Here is a 20,006-nt window from a genome sequence, read left to right as displayed (position 1 = left end):
TTTATTTGAGTTCGCCAGTCACAACAAAAGGTCGGCTTGATGATTCTTCATCGTGAATATTCGTTCGCCAGCCATTAAACACGATGCAACATTTTTTTCGATCTGAGGCTTAATTCATCACATTACCATGAACGTTGGTTATGTGCCTGTAAATTTCGTAATTTGGGGGGGGGGGGGGGGGGGGCTATTCTTTCATTCTAAAAGCGCGCAACACTAAAAACCTAACACTTGTCAGGATCTTTAAATTTGTCACACATTTCAAAGTGACACTATAAGCAGTAAACGACCGTTACGGCTCGCTCTTAGCGTCAGAATGGCGAAGGAAGGGGGTGGTCCAGACGTGTTCCTTTGGAGGGGAGGGGGGGGCGGGGACAGAGCTGCGCTGCTGGTCACATCAAAACTCTTTTTACTTTTATGTTGACTCTCGTATATAAATATTTCGTAATTTTACAATCAAGTTCTTTTGAAACTTGTTTGACACAATATTTTTAGGCGAATAATATATTTAAATATATTTAATTACTGTTATAATTCATGTGTGAGTACCAGATAAAATTAATATTTGAGCTAACCAGGCGACAATATTTTTCTCATAAATTATGATAAGCACAGAATCATGCTTTAATTACTTTATTTTCCGCAGCATTGAAATCAGAAAACTGAAAATGTGCAATTTATAGATACTTGGCAACTAGTTTTTAAAAAGTATTCTTGTAAAACATCGATATTGTACTGGGTAGTCTTTGCTTCGATGGAATAGTCTTAAGACTATTTTACGTATACGTCAATGAGAGCTGGTTTGGATTGTTTGCTGGATGTCTTAGAGCTGACTGGTCGTTTTGTACCTAAAGAGTTTTTACTAGGTGGTGAAATGTGTATACAATAACTTAGTTGTCGGATGACAATTGCATTGGATACAAGATGTCATGAGAGTGATCAGTGTGTTTTTCAGAACAAAAAAATATTGTGATTTATTATGATATTCAAATAATTATAAGTATACATTAGCACAATTAATTAATTTGGCAGCATGTATAGGTCTACTTATACCTACAAGAATATTGCAAACATCTTTAGGCAAATAATCGTGTAAAATTAGCATTGTATTTTGGTGCCAGTTTTGATTACATACCTAGAATTGTACTCAAACTTATTTATTGGCTGTTACCACATTTAAACTTCTGTTCAAATTGTAAATTTGTAGTTAGATCGTTTGAATTCAAATATTTTATTATTGCTTTCATGCACTTTGAGGCGTTTCAAACTACCCATGACCCAATTAAAATGCCACTCTATAACTTAGAGCGATACTAGCTGATTTACCCTCGCGTCGCTTCGGGAGTCTACAGGCAGAACACTATCGCAGTTCTCATTACCTGACCAATACAGTGTACGCGAGCTACAAACATACAGACAAACTCCACCCTTTACATCCCACAGGAACTATAGATTTTTCCGTAATGGAAAGTACCCAAAATAACTATATATTAAATTTCTTGAAAATCCGTTCAACCGTGGAAACAAACATACACACACAAACTTCTGAATTGATAATATTTATAGGATACACGCCAGCCTGTCTCCAATTGGACAGGATTCTAGATATAGGTTACGTCTTGTAATTGACCACAGTCTTTAAGAGAATTATTTGCTTTATTCGACCGGGCCCTTAAGAACGTATTTGCTTCCGCACTGGCTGGCTGTGATTGGTGTGTTGAAATTATAGGCATGTGCCTGAAAGAAACCCAGCGAACCACAGATATAGCCAATAAATTTCAACACACAGCTGGTCTGTAAATCTTTTTACAAAAAAAAACATGGCCCTAATGATTAGGCAACAGTTCTGGCACAAGCTTTTGGAGGAACATGTACAGAACCTTCCACAAAAGGACACGCGCTAAGTGGGTTGAGGCTAACTGGACACATGGGCGCCACCGGGTGTGTCGAAGCTAACTACACCCATCCTACTCGCAGCCTCATTCTCGAGGAATACTCTGCTGGAAGCCCGGCAGTCATCCATAGAGACCCAAAAAATTAGCGGGTTCATTTCGTGTTATGCTAAAATTCAAATAATTATACCTTAGTGCTGCTTCTGTCATTGGTTCACTGTTAATCTGGAGGACTGAGGGCCAATTAGAGACCATCACTCATAGAAGTGTCGAATCACAGACACCCAGTCGAGATGACTCACAAGTCAGCAGCCAATGAACAGTTGGCATTTGCCCGAGTGTGTAGAGGATATTGGAGTCTATCATGGAGGTCATTGAACCCGCGAATTTTGCGCAGGCGTGACGGTGTGTGTTTTGCTGAGGGGGGGGGGGGGGGGGGTTAGCGAGGACCCTTGTAATCCGGCCAGGCACGCGTGGCATGCCTTACGTCGATGGACGGCGCGTGACGTCAGTGGCCGTGTTGGGCCGCCAGCCAGCTCCGAACCTGGCTCGTATCTTGGTCTTGTCTCTCGCGTTCGTAACAATATGTTATGTCCAACTAAAATTTATGCTAGTTCAAAAAAGGTTTAAAAAAATCCCTTGCATGGAATTTTAATTTTTTTTTTCACTTCGTGGCAATATAGCAATAATGTAAAAAATTACCGAGAGGTTTCTCCGTGCCATTCAGTTTTCCCGGTGCGAAGCAGCGCAGATGTTAGTCAATGTTCACTCATTCGATGGCAGAACATTATCATTGCCTATGAATGCATTGTAGTTTTTCTATGGAGACTGTTGGCAAAATATGTTGCACTATAACTCAACGATAAGATGATATTTGCAGGATCAAAAAATCAGTCTATTAAAAGCTCGATCACATCTAACCTATGCATAATATAAAATTAAATTTAATACCAAATTATTATAATCAATCCTAGCTTTGTTATTTTCCAAACAAAATTTCTTTATGGTGTATTTCAGCTGTCAATAATATTTATTCTTAATGAATATTAATTGATCAATTATCATTGATATCCTAAGCTGTTATTTTGAAATGACTTATAATTAGGGGCAGGCATTTTTCACGAATAAATCTGAACGCATATTAGACTGCAACAATTTATACTCACATCAGTGGTTTATTCCTTGTGATTGGCGGACGTCTGCGAGAGAAGTCGTTGCCTTATTTTACCGAGCTATTCAGGACGTGTTTGCTTCCGCATTGAATCACTGTGATTGGTGTTGTAACAATCGATATTGACCTGAAAGAAACTAACCCACTCACGAAACACAGACTATGCTACAGTGTTTTAACATTCAGCTACTCTCGGAATCTTTTCGCGAAATATGCATGTCCCTAGTTATAATTTTGTTATTTCATGTTTATTAATTTATTTCTTTTTTAATTGAACTTATAATGAATACATAGTATTGTTATTGGTTAAGGAGTCGTATAGGGGGACATTATCTTTAATATTACAATTTAAAATTAGTGTTAGCTCTTAAGGTCCCTCGGCTACTCAGCACACACACGGTGAGCAGAGCTCAAGTAAAAGAAAAAAAAACACGCAATTTGAAAATTACTCAAGATAACCGAGTGTGGTCTGTTTCCGAAAAGTATTTAAGAATTCGCTGAGGGCTAAACTGTAAAAATTCTTGAAAGTAGGTACTTACTTAAGGGAATTTCATTACGCTTTTATTTTCATTTATCTTCCATATAGGGGTTAGGTTTACATTTCAAATATCATAGACTGAGAGAAAGGTTTGTTTGCCTCAAGAAAATATTTGTTTATATATGGCGAAATAAATATGTTATGTTAATTCAAACAAATATTTTGTAGTAGGAAAGATTTTGTTGATCCAACAAAATGATTTTGTCAACTCAGAAGTATATTTGGTTAGGTGTAACAAATTATTTTTGTTACTTACCGAACTTGCTTAAACTAACAAAATATTTTGTTCCACCAGGTAAATATTTGTTTCGCCATATATAAACAGTTATTTGTTTGATTCAAACAATTTTTCTCTGTGTAGTTGTGTTATGCATAACGAGAAGACAGTTCAGAGTAGGTACCGCGCCCGAAACACCGGCGAGCATCACACACGTCATCCCGCCTCGCTAGCACAGATACGCCCCTGATGAGGCAGGCCCCTTGAAACCCATTGATGTGAGTTGCCGACACGTAGAGGCGACGAGGCGCATGGATGCGCGGGCCGGTGTCGGCCTTATCGCCCAGCTAGGATAGGCCCTCTCAAGCGTCCCACGACGCCACTGCTGCGCCGGGCGTAAAAACTCCCGTTGCGGGGCCGACAGCTCGGCGGGAATATTCATGCGAGGCCCCGGAACGAGCGCGGAAGGGCTCTCGCGAGCGAGAAATCCTTCTCCGCCCGGCCTTGTGGAGAGGTGTCAGGGGGGTGGGAAGTGTTCTCTCGTCACGTCCTGCTGCGGATACGAGCAGCGGAGCCGCAACTTCGGGCGATTGCCCGGGGCACACACGTCCCGGGATAAACACCCCTCGCCGGCCCGGGACGGAAGTGCATAACCTTGTATAGCGGCCCTCGGGCGGAAACCCTTCACGCACGCTCCCGATAGCTGCGGCCGAGCGCCGAGAGAGACTTGTCACTCGCGTGAGAACCATCACTCCTGCGAGCTGCACTCTGAAACACTGCCAGGTGGTCTGTAACAAACAGCTGACAGCAATGACAAAACTCATTAATTTAGTGTATTGTCACAGGTCCTCGATAAGTGTACGAAGTTTTTGATTAAATCTGTCCGTTTAAATTGGATCGAAATCGAGTGCAAAGGAGTCGGTTACAAACATACAAACAAACATACAGGTGAAACTAATATAAAGCGTGTAAAAATAATGTTGTACCTATAAGAAACATGCCATGGATGTCACTACTTCGGCTGGAGACACAAACCGGTTTTTTTTTCTAGACTTGGTTTTCACAAAACACCTAAATTTCAGAAACTGGGCATACCGCTAACTTTTTTGTCCCCCAAATGCTCCGTGATAAATTAATTAAAACAAAATTCAATCAATTATTTTTATGCGAATATGTAATGCTTGCTGTTTTTTTCTCCTTAAAACTGTAAAAAGACCTAAATGTGAAACGAATTTAAAATGTGCAAGAAACAATATCTCCGAGGTTTGAAATAAAAATATTGAAACTTCAAAATTCGAACGTGCTAGAAGGACTGCCCACGTCCAAGACATTGCATCAATGCAGATTTTTTTTTAATGCTTTTTAGGCTGAAACTGTGCGTTTAGATACAGTTATAACAATATGGGCGTTTCTGTTAGTTATGTCATACCTCACAGCAAAATCGCAACAAGTACCCTACCTATCAATAATATCGCTAGGCGAAATTTTGCATGTCATAATAATCTGCTATATCTAATTATTTATATTTATAGGTGGTGAGGAAGGAATGCTAAGGAACTCAGAAGCATAAAAAATAATCTGCGTAATTATCCTATAGTTTTTTTAGCACTTATATATTTTATAGGGGCAAAATCCAACCAAATTGATGGAAATAGGTAAGGTTTTTGGAAAAACAGAGAAATCACTTCAACTCACTTATTATAAAAAAAATATCACATCAGTTTGGACATATAACCATTCCTATGAGTAATACCAAAAACATTTATCCAATTACATTTTTGATACGACTAACCATAACTGAAGGTGTGGAAAAAATCATAGCTCACTATCGAATCGGTTCAGAATTGTTAAACATAATTTTTTAATCTAAAACTTTTGTCTGAAATAATGTTTGATAAGAGGAACCATTGCTCCTCGGAATGGGTTGAAAGTATCATGGGTAAAATTTAAAAAAAAAATCAATAACTTTTATGCTATGTAACTGTTAAGTCCGTACTTATTTATTGGAAAACCTTAAAATATTATCTTCATTTTCCGTCCGAAAAATAATTTTGTACGACAAACAATTACTGCAAGGGGTGGAGAAAACAAGGGTTGAAAAACGAAAACATTCATAACTCCCTCACCATTAAAACTGTTTATATTTTTTGTGAACCTTTCATAATATCTGAAACTTTATTGATATAACCAACCAATGCTGCAGAGGGTGAGATAATTGGGGGTTAAACGACAAATTATTTATAACTCCTTTAGAAAGCACACCGTCAGATTCATTCGAATAGTTTGTAAATTTTATAATTTCCCTTTAAATCTTTTGTCTAAAACAATATTATCTAAGAAACCTCCTGCAAGGTGTTGAATAAAATGTGTGTTGAAGGACGAAAAAATAATAACTCTCCTAGTAAGTCACCATCAAATCCGTTCAATTTTTTTAAGCTATAAATTCTCTTTAAATTTAAGTCAGAAACATTTTTTGATACAATTGTGTAATCATTTCTGCTAAGGGTGAAATAAGTAGGGGTTTAAGTTTAAAAAATCCATAACGCCCATATTATGTAAACTACGAAATCTACATACAACAATAAATTGCAAATCTTCTAAAAATCATCTAAAGATTTTGGTATTAAACAACGTTTGATAAGTCGAACAATTACTGCACAGGGTTGAAAAAAACCAGAGTTTTGAATAAAAAGAATGAATAGGTAAAATTGCCGTACCATGTACAAAAAGACCAAAATTCATAACTTTTTGAATAGGTATACCTAATAGCTTATCCGTTCTAATTTATTACAAAAATCCTAAACGTTATATTAAACATTCGGCTGAAATATTTTTTTACGAAAAAAACTATTACCGTAAAAACAGGGTTTAAAATAAATTCAAAACATTATTTTATACTATTTTTATGTTATCCTAAACCTTGGTCCAAAGCAAATTTTTTTACGACCACGTATTAGTGCAAGAGATTAAATATAGTGTTTGATGGTCAAAAATACTTAAATCTTTTAATAGGCATAATATTAAATTCGTTGTAAGCTATTCAATGCTGAATTAATTAAGGTAAATACATTCGAATTTTTTTCGCATGGAATATGAGAGAAAATTTTATCGATCATTTTGAATATGTGATAACATTTAGGATGCCATGTACATTAGGTTCTTAAAATGGTCCAGATGTTTATAGAAGTTGACAGAACATTTTCACAATAAAAAGTTACTTCGAAATATACCTACCCCTGTAGGCTGTGCCCAAGAGATTTTTGTATATATTTTTTTTCGTCTCTGTATTGTGAGGAAACAGTACAAACATGAAGACGGTAGCTCAGTGATACGAATGAGGAAACATTGAAAATGCCTGTGACTTCTTATAATTAAGGATTAAAACAATTTAAATTTTGTAACATAATATTCAGGTTAATAAATCAATGCTGAATGAAGAAGAGGTTATAGTAATAGGTAGAGCCACGGAATTTTCGCGCATTCATTTAGTCGCAAGCTAGAATGCAAACCTCCACACTGTCGCACTGTGTTCATGATTGGACCGCAGTTATCTGGACACGCCCCTCTACGACCGTGAGCCAACGATGTCCAGCTAGGATAGAAGTAAGCGAATCAGGTAGTGCCAAATAACAAGGATAAAAATGTTCTCGCTAAGAAATCAACCAATGGGAAAGTAAACATGGGTCGAGCACACCTATAACTTTGAATTCTATCCTGAGGCCAGAGGAATCCCCGAAATTTCCGGGACTCTAGTAATAGGTTGAAAGTATTGCCAGGAGACGGAATGCTGTCATGTAGATAAAGCCAATTTATACCTCACCATACACATATTGCAGCACAAAAAAAATGTGGTTAACCACCAGTGATGTTGCTTAGTCAGAAGGAATCAAAATTCGGTTCGTTGATAACTACAGTCACTATCGCAGAATGCAGTCGTTAAAAAGTGTTTCCACAATGCAAACACTAGATGTCGACCGATGTCTATGCGGTGTCGTAGACAAAGCTGGAAAAAGAGTGACTTCTCGCAGTGCTCATGATGTAATGTTAGATTATAGCCTGCACCAGGGTGAGCCGGGCATGAGTCGTTTTGCCTAATTTTAGGCAAAACGCCGTTTAGAAAATCGCCGTTAGGCAAAACGCCGTTTGGTAAATCGGATTTAGGCAAATCGCCGTCCGGCAGAACTCCGTTGGGGAAAACGCCGTTAGGCAAATCGCCGTTAGGCAAATCGCCTTTAGGCAAATAGCCGTTAGGCAATTCGACGTTAGGCAAAACGCCTTTAGGTGAAATGACTTTAGGCAAATCGCAGTAACGAATTCATGTTTAGGCAAACCACCTTTAGGCAAATCGCCTGTTACTCGGTGAGCCACGATATATGTTAAACATAGCCCGTGTGTTGACGATCGAGCCCGGACAAGTGACACGCGACGTGAGCGCAGTAAGCCGCACAGACCATACTTCACTTCACTTCACTTCTTGTGGTTTTTGGCCAGCGGTGAGGGTTCACCCGTTAACCCATAAATTAAGAAAAAAAATTAAAGTATATTGTCAATTCATATAAAAAATGGTCATAACAAAGATGTTTTTCTGAAACGTGGGCCAACATCATAAGAGCTATTTCACATAATACCTTGCTGCCTTTTGCTGATCGTATCCGCAAAATATCACATAGCGGTGATGTGGTGGTACGACGTGGTGTCCGACATAGTTATGGTAAGAACAAACAACTTTCATTGCACCTTTATGGAGTATTACAAAAAAAAATATTCTTAAAATGTCACCTAATTATTAGTAATGAAGTGAAAAATATAATGGCACATTTCTAAAAATCAAAGTAACATACTCTTGGAAGACAATGCGAATCAATCTTTGATATATATATATATATATATATATATATATATATATATATAACAGGATGTGGGTATGTATGATGTTGATAAACTCCGACACCGTTTGAACGATCGCCATGAAAGTTGGCACATCGAAGTGTTCTATCCATTTTTTTTGTAATTCACCGCTAGATGGCGCTGCAGCGTATCAACTTTTATACCATTCAATCGATCGCCATGGGTAAATTCATTTTTATAACCAAATATCATGGTTCATAGACATACAAACAGTGAGTGTGTGTGTTATTCCTCTATGACCGCCACACGGTAATGTAGTAAGGTCTGGCAACTTCCTATCCTTCTTCTTTGTGAGACCCGTCCGCTTAGTGGAGCTCGCGGCGGCTATCTTTAAATACGCAACGGCAGAGAAACGTCTGCCTGGTTCTGCCAGTGATAACAATTATTTAGCGCACTAGGCGTTCAGATTAAGATGGAAATTGAGGAGGTTGCTGCAATAAGGGCCCAGGTTCCAAAACAATGTTCTGAGATTCCAAGGTGCAAAGTTTACTTCGTGGTCAACACACTTATGTTTAGCTCTATTTTTCACTAAATCTACAATAGTTCTTCGTTCACTTAATATACTTTCAGTCAATTTAAATACAACTATTAATACACAAAAACATAAAATAGTTGGTAGTCTGTTTATCTGAAAACTTTCAACAATTAAAATGGTACTCTTCAAAAAGGGCTTATAACATCATCACATAAAACATTTCATATCAACACAACAAATTAAAATTTCGGGATAATATTTGGTGACCATAGAGATTAAGATATGTAGAATTCATTTTTTGTATTTTCCCAAAAAAAAAGGCCCATGGTAGCATAGGCTCTTATTGGATTAACCTCCTCATTAGGTAGATACTGTCTACATCTGTTTTAGAAAAAGTTCTCTTCAACCTGTGTTCAGCCCAGGAAACGATGGGTAGGCCTACTGCAGCTAGAAAAGAGATATATATATATATATATATATATCACGATAAAACTGTCGAATCATGTGCTGCGTTTTGAAGATTCTGTTGGGCGGTAACCGGGAGGTTAGTGTTCCTTCTGGTGGACTCTGTCGTTGGGAGCGACTGTACGCTCTCTGAACACCCGTGTGCCGGCTGCCGCGTCGAGAGTTCTTTTTTTTTCCCTCGACAACCCCCCCCCCCCCCTCCTCAATAGCCTGTCGAGCAGGGTGTTGTGACGTCACGGGCGTATCTGAGGAACGCGGTGCCGGTTGGCGGTCGTCGCTCTTGACGGTCGGAAGGAAGATGGCTGGTGGTTGGTTAGTGTCAAAGGGGAGGGGGGGGGGGGGGTTGTTTGTAGAGGCGCGCGCCCAGATTCCGTCCCACGCTATCAGTCCCTGAGTACTCGCTCCGGTTGTGCGGTTGTGGGTCACTCGAACTAATCGCCGCAGGTTTTGTGGCCTTCGGTCATTTTTTAACCCTCCCCCCTCCCCAAAAAAAATAAACTTTTTTTCGCCCCGCAACTCCCAAACTAGCAGCGCAATATTCTCTAAACGAATTCAAGAGAAATATTTCAAAGAGAAATAAAAACTTGAAATGGCAATCCCCTCGTTGCACTCTTGGAAAACGTCCCTTGTCACTCATACCACAGAATTCCACTAGGTCCACAGTGCAAGGTTGCGACATAAATAATGTAACCTTATTACACTCTTATACATTTCCCCCAGAAATGGCTGAACAGTAATGTTTTTCAGTTGGGTTCCTCATCTTTATAAAGAAGTTTCCAAGTCTCTGTGGATGTTCCAAATAAACATAGAAACACGAGTTGAAGAAGTACCTGTATACGTAATATTGTATGAAGAAAAACAGAATTTATGTTTTATTTAACTTTACACTGGAGTGAAGTTGTGAATTTAAATCTTTGACATGGTTTCATACATGGCATTTAATATTTTATTTCTGTAGATAAAAATGAAAAGAAGTAAACTTGGTAAAGTAAATAAACAGGTATATTCGTACACAAAAATGATCTAATTTCAGTAATTTTATTAAATTTAAAAAATATGACAAAGGGTTATTTATTTTATTCACAAACAACACAATCTTTGGCATACGAAGAAGCGATTGACGATTGACAGAATTGACATGGTTAAATATTCTGAAATTATTTTACAGAATGTAGTTTCAACAAATATTTACAGAAATATTTTTTTTGCTTTTTTTACATACAGTTAACCATGAGGTTTATATAAAAAAATTCTTTGACACATCCTACAGGCGTAGGTAGATTTCAGAGTACCTATTTACTCCGGAAATATTTTAAAAACTTATATAGGTAATAATCTGGAAGATTTTAGGAATTTAATGTACATAACATGTTTATGTTCTCCAATAGTCTACTACAAAATGATCTATTAAATATTTGCTCATTGTCGAAGCAGCGAAAATATTACGAATATTTAATATTTTTAACTCAATGTATCAAGCATTGAAAAGCTTAGAACGAAATTCATATTATATGCCAACTAATGTAATTATATAATGTTTTTGAACTTCAAATACAATTTTTCATTCTTCATACTAATACCGTGGTCGTATAACAATTTTATTTGCACCAAGTTTTAAGATAAAATTAAGATGTTTTAAATTAAATTCAAACGGAATTTTTTTTTAAATTCCAGCCCATGTTTTTACTGTAATACCTATTTCATTTCGCAAAATGGTAAAACGCGGGTTGATAGTTTTGGTATGTTGATTTTTGATGCCCAAAGTTTTTTCTAATGTTTGATTAGATTTGGAGTTGTGATAAATTATTTAAAATCCATATTTATCTTTTCCACAACGTTAAAATTTGAATTCTGTAAATATATTGCGTGTTGTTTTAGTTGGCTAAAGAAATTGCCATCAAAAAATTCATAATTTATATTTGTTTTATTTTGAAGCCGGAATAAAAAGGCATACACAAACAGTACAAAAATTTAAAAGATAATTTTAGTACGAAATAGTGTAAGTAGCTATTTTTAATAGATTTTTTTTTCATAATTTATCTAATATACAGACTTTTTACCTCGAACAGTTTTATTACCTACTAGTGTAGATGATGCATTTGATGCCAGTTTTGTGTAATGTAAACGTGTGGCTCCTTAGTTTTTTTTTGTTTAAAAGAGTTTTACGTTGTACGTGTGTGCACACAGGCTTATGGCGGATATAGTTCTAACATTTCAGTGGGCACCTTACTGCTTGAGTACAGCTGAGTGCCTATAAAGTGGAGTCATGCCAGGGTGCTGGTGTCGAACACACGAGTCTCCCAACGTGAGCGTGACGTGTTAGCGATCACGACCAACCAGAAGCCTGGTCACACTTCGTGACCTGTTGAGGATCGGCACATATCTTTCTCTCGCTTTGTAAGTGAAAAGCAGATTCATTAGACACGCGGTAAAACGTGGTTAGTTTTAGAAATAACTTTTATATTTTGGTTCTGATGAGAAGAAGACTATGAATTAAAGGGAACCCAATATTTTAATTTTTTATGGGTAGTTGTAAAAATTGATTTTTTTCTTAATATTGCTTAACAAATTTTATCACTTTATTCCTAAAGGACATGGTGAATCTTTTCTTAACAGCAGCTCGATAGTAGCTTTATCATCACTCCTAACGCGGGTTTCAAAAACAAGTGTCACAACGTCTGCTGGCTGACATGTGCTGTTAGGTACAGGATCAAAGACTTGCAGAACAAGACGTAGAGAATGTATGAACTAAATATGTTTCTGAAAAAACTCAAACACGGCTTCATCGAAATAAGCACAGGGATAGTTCAGAAAAACTTTTCTGTCACTCTACAGCATCGATGTTAAGGTACTGTATTATTATTATTATTATTATCACATAAACATGGACATGTGTAGGCACTACAATGCTTAATATAAAGTTATGTTTGTTGAATAGGATTGTAAATCTACTATTATTATTTTTAATTCCAGAAAATTTTACATATTCAATATAATTACTACTTACTGTAAAAACATTTTAAAAAGTTTAAAATTTATTTTTAATGCATGTATTTCATTAAGTCAATTAAATTTTTGTTACAAATATTTTATTTCTGTAAACTATATGCTATAGAATTTACTAATTAAAATAATAAGGCATTGAAATTAAAATACACCCACTCATCCCGTCGACCCTTCGATAATTCCATCAATTGCCTGTAATGCCTGGGACTTGGACCTAGAGAGAGGTAGTGAAGATAAATCTTCTGGAATCAGTTCGCATTGTTATCGGAGTACCGCTCCAAGTCGCAGTGGTAAGTAAGTGTCTTCGAGACAAGTCTCCAGACCATGGAGAACGCTCCGGTGTCGTTAAGCTGAGTCACAATGCCACATCGAGTACGACACGATAGGCCCACGAAACGACACGCTCAACAGCCATTTAAACAAAAGGTCACCGTGACGTTACCCCTACAAGGAACTGATTATATATTATATTATGGTCGTGTCGTGCGGCCCGACAGACAGTAAAACGGAAACGGAAAAGGAAACCTTAAAGAACTACATTTTTTTTTTAAAAAAATCCACATACTTAGTAAATATTTATGCTGAAAAATGAAATTTCAATTTACGTGTTTATTTAAACGGATATCATTGTGCTTATGGTCAATGTTATTATTGTAGATTGGTGAACATTTAATTTAAGATTGGACGAGTTCAACAAAGAACGTTCATTTAATAAAGTTCAAGATCATGGTGTTATGTATGACATTAGGTTGAAGGACTACAGAAATCAGCCAAAAAATTATAATAAAGAGCCTGGGCTAAGATTGCATGTTCTTTTTTCTCTTCGACACTGTTTTTAGCGCATTTTATACTGCATTTTATGGAATTTTTGGTTTGGAACGACTTGGCGACAGCCAAATTAGAAATCGTCGGGTCAACGTTGACGTGGCATTGTGGCCCTAAGCGTTTTGAGTCATTCGTGCTGGAATGCTGTAACGACGGTTTTTCAGGCTTGTCGTGGCATTTTGACTCCAGCTCTACCAGGCAGGTAGTCCCTCTGACTCGCGAGGCCATCTATCGGGCGGGGAAAGGTGGTTTCCAGGGTCGTGGTGGTGGAGGGGGAAGCTTGATGGACTCGGGACCCGTAAAAACTCGGCAACACGTGTACTCGGGAGCCATTAAACCACACACACACTCGGCGAGACGGAACATTGCGGTAGGTCAGCGGAGACGATACACCGCATCGTCGCTCCACCGGGCTGCTCTCTCGGGCTGGGGACCTCCTTCAGACGAGGCGACCAGTTGATGCCAAGGAGTGTAGCGTTATACCTAGGGACCGGAAAAATTCGCGGGTTCAATGACCTCCAGGTTGAATTCCATAGTTCTACGTACACTCGGTCAAATGCCACCCACTCATTGGCTGCTGTCTTGTGAGACGTCCCAACGTAGCAGCCTGTGATGCGGTAAATCTTCGGTTGGGTGTTTCTCATTGGCCCAGATTCATCCAGGTGAGTTGTGAGCCAATAACAGAGGCAGCACTGAGGTATAACTAAGTTATTTGTATTTTAGCCTATCGCGAAATTAATTCGCGAATTTTTCCGGTCTCTAGTTATGGCAAATGACTGGGAACCACTCTAACACCTTCGCATGAAGTCAACTCGTCCACTCTGGCGGGTGGCCAATAGTCACCTGTGCCACTAACTCTCTCATCCCCTCCAGCACACTCAACACACGACTACTCAGCACCAGTCACCTAGCTGAGTCCACCAAGGTCGTAATGGAGGTTGGTCCACCTGTAGGTTTCAATGTGGAGCAGATTATAGAAGAAATTCATAGCAGTCCCGCGATATGGGGTATGTATGAGGTGTGAGGAATACAACGATATAATCAAAAGGAGTGAAGCTTGGAAGGAAGGGATGGTAGTGAGAATGTGCTATTTTCCCGATTTTGTAACAATCTTTAACTTTAATTCGACTGGGTTCCCTCTCTCTCTCTCTCTCTTTATTTATTTATTTTTTGATTCTCTTCTCGCTGGATAAAAAGCACAAGCGTTTCTGCCTTCTCGGGTTCTAACATCGTACTGACCTCTCGTCGGGAAGAGAAGTTGATTCCCACAAGTTGCCTTGTGTGAAAACAGCCCAAAAAAATAGAGTCTTCACAGGTTGGTCAACAAGTTGAGAGTCAACCAGGGCAAACTTAGTTGAATCAACAATACCGCCTCGTCTGAAAGGGGACTTAAACCTCAGAGTCGAACGAAAAGTCGGACGCGACCACGTGGTGTTACGCGCGGGGGAAGGCTTCGCCATCTACTGGGGTTTTTCCGAACTTGGTTCCTCTCGAGCTTAACTCTTCGCCTTCTGGGACACGTTCTGCTTCAGGGTTCATCAGACGCAGAACACGTCGGTATGATCTTCGCCGAGGATTCATCCAGAGGTTATAATGAGTCGCAATCCGAGCGACAACATATCGTGGCCCTTTTTTTAATTAATGAATTAATGAATGAATAAAGTAGACGTTTACGCCCCAACGACATCGAGGTCATTCGAGACGATGATCGAGGATAAAATGTGTGAATGAAGCAATGATGGGTAGAGACCGGAAAATTTCGCGAATTCATTTCGCGATAGGCTAAAATACAAATAGGAATGAGTCAAATAAGTACATGATAGATGTATCATTTTTTTTATGGTAAATACCCCACACAATTCTCTACTAACATTTGTTTTGTCTAAAATATTAAAAGTATTTACAAAGTTGCTATTATTTATTGTTATGGCTATTAAAGTTTACAAAGAAAAAAAGATCCAGGATAGTCATACTCTCTGAAAGTTTCATTCTGCACACCATGACGTCCCTGATATTCACGAACTTGAATGTAAACGAACCTATGATGCAATGCGTGGGTCCGCCATCTTGACGGCATTGATTCGTTGGGTATTTTAAAGCAAAGAAAAAACGCACAAGCTCATTAGACTAAAAATCTATTACATTTCCGTTTCACAGAGCGTGCGAGTTTCGCCGGGAAATTAAAATTTCACCTTCATCGCCGCTGAAATAAGTATAACTTCAAAATCAGTGTTCTGACTACCGCAAAAAAAAAAAAAAAAAAAAAATTCAATGTACTCTCAACAAACCATTCATTAGTGGCAAAAAAAATTCTTGGAGTCAGCACTAATAAACAATAAAATAAGTGTATATTATAAAATTTTCCTGTTGTCTATTTTGATAAAATTGATGTTTACTAAAATTCTATTTTTTTCGGTTTGTTTACTGTTAGGACGCAACAAATGAAAAAAAATTGCTTGTTTGTAAAGTCGGTTTACGGACGATAGTTTAAAGTGACAACGTCATAACAAAACATTAATGAAATGATTGCATACTTTTATGAATAAAATGGAATCATTTTTATTCAGTTGTCACTATTTTGTATGGACACAAAGAAGGAGTGGAATGAAATCTACAATTTAATTGATAAATTTACTTTTATTTGCACTCATTAATTTTAATATGTTTATTAATTTCACGAGGAGATTATTTTAACATTAAATTTTATACATGTTTGCCATTTAACTTCTTCCAATCTGTGTTATTCTGTTAAGGATCGGACGATGATAGGAAAAGTAGGAAACGAATGGGAGTGTTTCAAGTTTAATGTGCCTCGAGAAAGTCAAATCGATGGTTGTTCCAATCGATTGGAAGAGAGATAGATGCGGCACAAGCGTACAATGAGTGTAACGGGACACAACGTAACGGGACACTTTTTTCGAGGCAGCCGGCGTTCATCGATTTATTAGAAGTTTTCACGTCAAAAACAGTAAGTGGTTTATTCTGAAATAGCAGGAATTCTCGCGCGCTATATTGGCAAGGAGTTGAAGTGAGGCCCGCTGACTGCTTGAAGGTGCTGTGTCGAGTTCTCCGTGAAGCAGGCCTGGGACGAGGGGCGCTATCGGCCCGCGCTCAGACGCGGAGTGCTACATAAATGCAAGGATGTTGACGTCGCGGTTCGGCTTCGACGCGACGCGCCGACGGAATCCATTTCTCACGGCATTCCTGGGGAGATGCGGCCTCAAAGGAACCTCCGCACTCTCGACTCGTGCCAAGCAACCCATGATTTCTGGAGGTGTCACTAGTGAGTCACCAAGCAAAGTGGATGCTGTTGATATGATTTCGAAACCCTAAATTATCAGATCTCAGGTTCTAAATTTTCTTGAGATGATGTATGTCTCCTGGAATTCCATCTCTTACCCCTTTTAATATTAAAAATACATAGTAAATTTTCAAATCCTTATTAAAAATAAAATTTAATGCTGCGTGAAGAAAGGTGTTAACTGCTGTAAATATTCAGCGAAGAAACATGAAACAGCATCAATCCGCAAGAGAATCATCTGAACACAGAAGTGGCTCTCCATTGCTTCAGCTGATTGACCTGGCCTAGGTTTCCGGAATGTAACGTTACAAATTAAAAATGTTACGTATCGGAAACTAAGGCTAGATCTGTCGGACAGGCACCTCCAAGACTTCTACACATTCATTCTGAAGATGTCTACTATGATGTCAAGATTACGCAAGACACGAAGTTTTATGTAATTCTAAAGAAAAATATAACCATCGACATTAATGTAAGGATAAAAAGTTTGGTTTTTTCTCAAAGTCTGTGTGAATATGTCATAAATGTTCTGGTAGTATCTTAACTGTATGCTAATAAGTTGCAACTGTTTATAGTTTTATTTTTGAGTTAATGTTCTTTAATGTTTCGAAAAAGTTTTAAAACCTCCATAAAACACAATTTGTGCTCAGTTTATAACCTCCCGCTTGGTTTGCTGTTTTTAAGATACGCAACTTAAACAAATTAAACAAAAGAATAATTTGTGCAACGAATACAATGTCCTTCAGCACGCATGCTCATATCAATGTGGTCTTCTATAAAGGAGACTGTCAGCGTTATCATTTCTGTGTTCATGTTCAAAAGAAATCTACATAGACCAGTTTTCTCTAGAGTTACTATACCTAGGTATAATTGGAGTCAGTGGTCTGTCTGCTGAGAGTCTTTCATTTCTCATGAGGAACTATGTAAGACGATGGGATATTATTTTCAAGCTTTATTTTCTTCGTATGTATTAGTGTTAAGATGCCTGTATTAGAAATTTTCTTATTTGTCTGATTCTAACATAAAAGTACTGGTGAGAAGTGGCGAGACTTTCAAAGGTGTCCATTTCGCAGACTAAGTCGAACCTTTAGTACCCTTATGAGGTAGGTTAAGTGTGTAAGATATTAGGTTTCACAGAAGTGTTCATGTTCAAAAGAAATCTACATAGACCAGTTTTCTCTAGAGTTACTATACCTAGGTATAATTGGAGTCAGTGGTCTGTCTGCTGAGAGTCTTTCATTTCTCATGAGGAACTATGTAAGACGATGGGATATTATTTTCAAGCTTTATTTTCTTCGTATGTATTAGTGTTAAGATGCCTGTATTAGAAATTTTCTTATTTGTCTGATTCTAACATAAAAGTACTGGTGAGAAGTGGCGAGACTTTCAAAGGTGTCCATTTCGCAGACTAAGTCGAACCTTTAGTACCCTTATGAGGTAGGTTAAGTGTGTAAGATATTAGGTTTCACAGAAGTTTTAGTTACCGCAGCGTAATCTTTTGCAAACAACCTACAATTTAGTAACTGTACACCCATTACTTATTATTAGAGACCTGCAAAATTCGCGGATTCATTGACCTCTAGGATAGACTCCACAGTCCTTTAAATACTCGCGGAAATGACACCTGTTCATTGGCTACTGACGTGTGAGACGTCTCAACTATGCTGTCCGTAATTCGACACTTTCTTGGTTTGGTGATTCCCATTGGCTCACAGTTCCCCGGATAAAAAGGTGGCCAATCGCAGAAGCGGTACGAAGGTATAGTTGTTTTGATGCTAGCCTATCGCGAAATGAATCCGCGAATTTTGCATGTCTCTACTTATTATACACCAGTTTATACTCAGGAAATAACTGGTGAAGAAGACAAATAAAAGGAACATACCTTTAATAAAGAGACAAAACATAATAAATCTACAATTTATAAAAACAATTTAATGACCGAATCACCATTTTATCATAGTCAGTAATTTTGCTCACATAGAGTAAGTAATTAAAAACATAACTCGTCATGTATTTCTTTATTTTATGATACACTACAAATAAAGCATTGTTTGCACATTCAAGACATTTTTCATTTAGATTAGTTAAGAGTGTGCATAAAACTAGAGCAATAGGCCTACTGTCATAAAAATATTAACCAAAGTTGAACTCTGTCCGTAGCAAACAAACTACTTTACTGATGGTAGTTTGTGAGGTTTTCCTCCGTCTTAAAAAAAATTATTTATTCATAGAGTTGTGAGATGTGCAATAGGAATACCAACAGCCTCTGCACAACTAACAATTTTTATTCTAAATTTAAATCCTTAAACTTAAACCAGTGGTTCAGAACTTAAAATTAAATAATTATTGAGCTGAATAATAAAGACGCGCCCATTGTATTCTGAACTGCTGAAAAAAGATTGCCGATATTATTGGTAGCTAATATGCTGTATAATAAATATCAGAAAATCTCCTTTGCCTGTGGTATGACACATATGAAACTACTCTAACTTTGATGCAGCTCGTTTCCACGGTGTTCGCAAATTCTTAAAAATTAATCACGTGTAGTGTAAGCCGTTATAAAAATATACGTGTAGTAGGTATTGGAAATGTGTGTTCGTGACATTAGATGAGACAAATTTGGGATTCACACATATTATATTTGAGTAAAGTCTTACGAAAATTCTAGAGAAGAAAGTCGTCATTTCGTGATAGAATGTACAGTTCGTGGAGTTACAGCAAAATAATGGCAACAGAAAGTTATAGGTACAAGTAATTTGCTGTCAATAACGAGAGACTATAGTATTTTTCAAACCCATTAATTTTTAAAGCAGCCATAAGTACATGATGAGCACATAACGACTTTTTCCTGACTAAGGAACCATTTTATTCTTATCTATATTATCGCAACACACCAGATTTAATGAAACCGAACCTACCAAGTTTTCCTTTTTTTTTTTTTTAGTCAAAACTACTTAACGAGCAGTTGCCTTCACATGATCATTTGATTGGCAGATGTCTGTATCAAACGGTTGGCTGTCATGCTACACGGCCTCTTTAACCCGAAAAATATAAAAGAGCGTCTGTAGAATTGCCCTTGGCTGTAATTAAGGTCATCAATGTCTTTACGTAATCCGGCTGACTTCCTTCCAGAGCGATATTTTCATGCCCCAGGGGGGGGGAGGGGTTTCCGTGGGTGGTCTGCCACACTTTGGGATCAGTCATAACTCAC

Source organism: Bacillus rossius, chromosome 8 (genome assembly GCF_032445375.1).
Source record: "Bacillus rossius redtenbacheri isolate Brsri chromosome 8, Brsri_v3, whole genome shotgun sequence".
Classification (NCBI taxonomy): domain Eukaryota; kingdom Metazoa; phylum Arthropoda; class Insecta; order Phasmatodea; family Bacillidae; genus Bacillus; species Bacillus rossius.
Note: the sequence above shows the minus strand (reverse complement) of the source record.